This window comes from Struthio camelus, chromosome 10, assembly GCF_040807025.1.
Source record: "Struthio camelus isolate bStrCam1 chromosome 10, bStrCam1.hap1, whole genome shotgun sequence".
Classification (NCBI taxonomy): Eukaryota; Metazoa; Chordata; class Aves; order Struthioniformes; family Struthionidae; genus Struthio; species Struthio camelus.
This window is the reverse complement of record NC_090951.1, coordinates 7,115,478-7,121,477: the sequence shown is the minus strand read 5'-3', so window position 1 is coordinate 7,121,477 and position 6,000 is coordinate 7,115,478.

Sequence of the window (6,000 nt, the reverse complement as noted above, 5' to 3'; positions counted from 1 at the left end):
GATCTGAGGGAACTCTGCAGGGACAACACTAACGGGTAACGGTCTCAAGACACTTAGTTCAAGGACATATGTAACCATGGACGCTGATATACTGATCAGATGACAAAGCAGGATTTTAATTTGCGAAACTATGGAAAAAAGGGAGTCTCCCAAGAAAAGTGAAATAAATTATTTAATTAGGTCAAAACTATTCTGGCTGAATATCTGTAAAATTTCCAAACAGCATCCAGGATTATACTGAGGGACATTCTCCCAAAGGAAGCAGTAAAAACCCTGCTATATGGGTCTTTAAAAACTGAATGGAATAAAAACTCAAGCACACCTTCTGGGGCCGTTAGCATGATGCCAGATAAAAGCTAACAGGTCCCTGGCAGGCTGATCCCACAAAGATGTTTACAGAGGCTACAACAAACTACGTCCTGAGCGAGCTCCATAATAAAGTTTTAACATAACATTATCATAGACAAGAAACTGAGTTTATACAGTACACACCAAATACAAAACTTATGAGGAAGAACCAGATGAGACTGTAGCACAGCAGACAGGACAAAGTACCGTGTATTGAAAGAGTTTGCAGGATCGCTGGTACACTTTGGCTGACAGAATCGTTTGAGTGTTTTTTTAAATTAACCACGTCAAGCACTGTAAAGTGCTTGAATAACAGCGTCACATGCAGAGAAATGTTAAGATATCCCCATGTTTCTAGCATGTTTTTCAAAAAATCCATGTTTTGCCAATGTATATTTTATTGTAACTTTCCCAGTTTTGTTTTGGAGAGTGAGATCTTCCCTTTCATCTATTGAAAAGATACAATTCAGATAGGACCAATGTGGTCAGAACACATCTGGCCTCATCCTGGATTTGAAGGCTATGAAAAGGTGAGAGGGTAGTTTGGTTTCAATGCCCATTGAATTTTGTAGCTGTACTCGGCTATTTAACAAGGGGTCAGATGAGTCACTTGTTCTGGACCGCGACCACGCACCCATGGACACTGCCTAGACACTCACAAGCACCAACGGAGCAGACGGCAGGATCAAAGCAAGATCCTACCATGTGCCAGCTCACCAGGTTTCGTATACGTTAATCACACTGATTTATTCGTGATTATGATGAAATCTAAGGTTTCCGCTAAGATACAACACTGCAGATACAAAATAAAAATTTTTGAAGCTCTTTAGTGACTGAAGAATTGAAGTCTCATCTGCAAAAGTCTGACAGATGCTTTCAAAAATTGGATTCATGACTAGTTTACTAGACAACTGGACTCTTAACATCATCAGGAAGACATTAGGTAAAGATTTCACAGGCAATGGGATTTATACACCTTAGTTACATAAGCCCCTCTGAAATTTTCCCTTCACGTCAATCTGCATTCAAATAATTCTTCTTGCACTTGGCTCAAATGCATTTGTCATGACCACTGAGCATGATAAATCAAATCTCAAAAATCCAGTAGTAATAGGAATTAAATAAATGTCTCCTTAAACTATTTATTACACTTCAAAAAAGGTAAAAGAAATTGTGACTAGACTATGGTAAAAAGAGAAAAAGAAAGCTTGTTAAAAAAAAGCTTGGACTAAGTAATTCCAGCTCTGCAAACCCTGTTCCCAAATGAGTGCAGGAAGATCAGAAAGCTGCGACTTGCAGAGAATAGGCAAAAGCAGATGTTGTGTCCAGAGCCCCCTTTGAGGAATTCAATAGTTGGTTTGGTTAATCGTTTGAACTGGTCACTTGGGAGCACAGTGCCAGCTTGTTTTATGGTAAGCTGGAACAGGCCAATGCCTGAACAGCATATTCACCTCTTACTGGAATAAAGAGACTGTGTTTGTAAATAAGATGACAAGTTGTACCATATTAGGGCCTTTTGCAACTGACAAAGCATTCACATTTTCCATACAAAAGGAATCATTTGACTGAGAAAAAATATTATCTGGCAGTATTTCTAGAGCCATGCTTCAAAGAGAAATTCGAAGCCACTTTTGTATAATGTGCAGACATTAATCACCAAAAGCGAGATTCCCATAAACAAAGTAATCCAAACCAGTAACACAAACCCAGTTGTTCTCCCTTGCGGAGCGCTAATCAGTGAGGAGCACTTGCAAAGCTGGGTCAGATCCTGGGCTGATACAAAGCAGCCCAGCCCCATGGCCCGAGGACACGGCCCATGCCCTTCCATCTCCGAATGAGCACGGAGCCCTGCTAAAATCTTCCTACAGTGCAAAACGCAAGCAAAGATAAGGAGACACGAATAACCAAAATAGCATCCAAGGAAGCAGAGAAAAGTTTTAGCTGCCCAGTAGTGGTAGCGGCAGCATAAACGGCTATATTATAGGACTGTCACCTGAGAGAGCCGATCAATGCTATTAAGACCGAGTCAATCCGTGTCTGTGCAAGTACAGGAATACTTGAATGATGACAAATCTCTGGGTCCAAGGGGAGACATCCTTCACCTTGTTGAAAAGAAAGGAAGCGGCTGCTGCGATCAGTTTTGGCAAGCATTTCTGATCTATACCTAGACTATTCCCATCAGGTGTCATTTGCTAGAGCTTTATGTGTTCTCATGTAACGGCGCCATGTCCATGCCAAGAGCCCGAATCGCTCTGGACAGGCAGCGTTGACTGCTGTCATTTCAATAACATGAATAATTATATTTCTCCCACTCAAGCTGATTGCTTGAAAGATGTGAGAGGCAGCTCACAAGAGAAATACACTACCAATAAGGACGTTTTTAATGCAGCCACCATTGCTTCCACAGAAGACTGGACTCAAAGTCTGCAACAGCAAGGGGTGGATTCCAATCCTGCAATTAGTACGCAGCATAAACAACCCTTCAGTGGCATATCTCTTGAGTTTGCACTGATATATCTGCGACAGACAACTATTTTACACAGGGAGGAATAGGGGAAGTATTTCCAAGTCAGTTTAATAGCCTAGTCTGCAGACAATCTTCTCCTCTCTTGTTGCTGTTCTCCCCTTGTCTCTCCTACTTGGCAAGTTGCCTTTTCCCCCCGCAAGCAGCAGCTGTGCATACTTGAATAGTAAATCAAACACCCTAAAAACTGTTGTTCCAAAATCTTTTCAAATCTTTCTCTCCTCTATTTCTGTTCTCTTTTTCTTGCTAATGATTAAGGCAGTTGGCTTTTTTTTTTTTTTTTAATCTGGTACGAACTAATTTTGTGTTGCAAACAACTTGACATGTCACAATGTCTAGCGATGAAAGCACCTAGGAGGTTCATCTAGTTCCTCTTCCATCAGTACATTGGTGGTTCGGGAGCCACAATCCTAGGAAAGGCACAGCGGGGGGCTTCCAACTTTATCTTCAGGAGTGGGAGTTCCCAGATCATTTTGTGAAAGGACAAAGAAGAGGGTAACCACCTGGATTCCCAGGTGATAAATATCAATATAAATGCACTTCTGTCAGTGGAACGTAGCTGATTTACACTAACCAGGGACTCAACCCCAGAGTCCTAAATGTCAATTGTTTTTACAATGTCAAGACTTATTTCCACAGTAAAAATGCCTAGAGGATTAATATATTAGAGAGAGTGATGAAGAGAGCACAGCAAAACACCAGATAATTAGGACCATGCAGTACATCATATGTTTTTATTGAATTCGGCATCAGTCAGAGAGTAGCTATGAGTTACTCCCTGGAAAAATGGGTGCTTTTTTCCCCCCATAAAGCTCAGATTTACAGAAAGTAACTTAGCAGCTAATCTGTTCCTATATTCTGAAACCATTGAATGAAACTCATGTTGCAGCTTTAGAAAGATCCAATTTGGAAAAGAAAAATGTATAACTCTAGTACTGCCCCTTTTATTTGCACGATATACTTAAGCCCATGGATAGCTTCTCCCTTTAGTAACTCTGTGCAAGTGGTAGATGGTAGAGCTTTGGCTGTGAAAATATAATGTATTCTTTATTACAAAGAAAACCACAGTTTGAAAACTAGGGAAAACTCTGATTCACCAGCATGACTCACACATGCATTATAGAGCCTGCAATCCCTTTAGCAAAGATGCAAGCCCAGCAGCATGTAAGTACTTGCAGAGGGAACATATTTTCCCGAAGTGAATGATCTTTTCAAGTGCCTTATCTTACTCTTTTTGAAGACAGTGAAAAATCTCTCGCTGGACTTTGGACTAGGCCCTTAGACGCAGGAAGAAAGTCAGTAGACACCATGTAAATATCCACAAAAATGACTCAAAGCCACTACCAAGATAATGTTATCGTATGAGATGGGAAGTCAGATTTCTGAGAAGGCTGTTAGGAACCCTGGGAGGACCTGTTACGTCGGCTAGCGTCTCACTGCGATTAGCAGAGCTGAACTTTTCAGGAATACTTTAGGGTTCACACTTCAAGAGATGGTTTTGGCAGCTTCTCATTTAGAATTAATGCTTCTGAAGGCAGAAAAATTTCAGAGGATTTTTAGATGTCTTCATAAAAGTGAAAACAACTAGACTGGCGAGCATACGTGTATTTGAAGGTAGCAACTTGGCCGACTGTAAGCTTAAGGGGGTTCAAAGGAATTTTCACATCCAGGGATGAAATCATTTTGTTATGTTACCCCAGGCCCACAGACGACTGCTACAGCTGATTGCCATAAGTTGTAATGCTGGGTAACACGGTGAGGACTCAGGTTCACGCTGTTGCCCTGCTGCCTAACAGAACAGCGACGAGACAAAAGAAACCTCATTCGGGTGTAATTAAGGCGCATTCTTCCTGCTGGGGCTATAAAAAGTGCAGTGTAAGAACATGCACAGGACTTGGAGGGAGGAACTCAAGCTGTAGGTGCAGGTAGACTTGTTTATTCTACCCTCTTGAATAAGTGGCTTCATTTTCAAAAATGCAAAGCACCACGCTGCTCTAACTGAATCAGCTTGCCGTGAGACAGAGCTGGGTTAGCGCTGCCCGTTTCCCACTCTCCATCTCAGGACGCAGGCTGTGCTGTTCCCACAGCCATGCTCACTGTGTCCATTTATCCAGTAAAAGTAAGTTCTGAAAGTTTTATTTATTTATTTTTTTAAATACAGTAAACATGTATTAAAAGTGTTAAAAGGAGAACAAAGTTCAGCTGAACTCTTTCCTTAATTAGGTTTCCAACATTTTTTCCCCTTGCTTTAGCATGGGAAAGTTCCACTATATTCTGAAAATTCTCAGGAGAGAAGGAAAATTAGTTTAGCACACAAAGAAGCTACATTCACCATTTCTTTTATTCCTTGTTGCTGTGGCTGTGTTGAATCCACCTCTCTGACCTAAGTCTCTTTGAAGTCCTTAATTCTGTGATATATTTCCATACATACATATCTTCCACATTAACATACCTGCATGCACTCAGCTCTACTGCCTATGAACTGCTGTTCATAGGGATGTCCCTAGCTATGGGGACACATTTTACCTGGCTTTTGGACCCTAAAGAGTGTCTTACCAGGCTTTTCATCTGCATGTCAGAGTCTCAAATTGGCTTAAACCTTGAGTTTACAGCTTGAGCTGAGGGAGTATCAGACCCTGGCTCACACACAGTAGCTTGGTGTTTTATAACATACAAGACAGATGTAAGATCAAGCCAACTCAGATCCTGCACAGTCATCTCCTAACCATGCTGTGCTCATATGAAAGGTCATCTCAGCCCCATAAACTCTCATGCTTGCATTTCCCAAGCTAACAAACTCCCCATTTGTTTTTCAGAGCCCCGTGGAGTCCTTCCATGTTGGAATCTCCTGACTTCATACCTGTTGACAGTCGTTAATGAAATGTATTCCCTACCACTTCCGCATTACTGGCTAACTTGCCTTTGAACTTCAATGTACTATACAGTACTTCTGGGCAAAAACAGAGACAGCCCTCTCAGTTCCATAACATCAGACTGGAGCTGCAGACTTGGGAAAGGCTAGAATTGGAAAGCATTGCTTACCTTGCTTGAAAAGAACAGGAAGGTGATTAGTATATATGAAGCATGTACAAACGTCTGTTTGTCTTTATGCAAAAACTTCACGTACA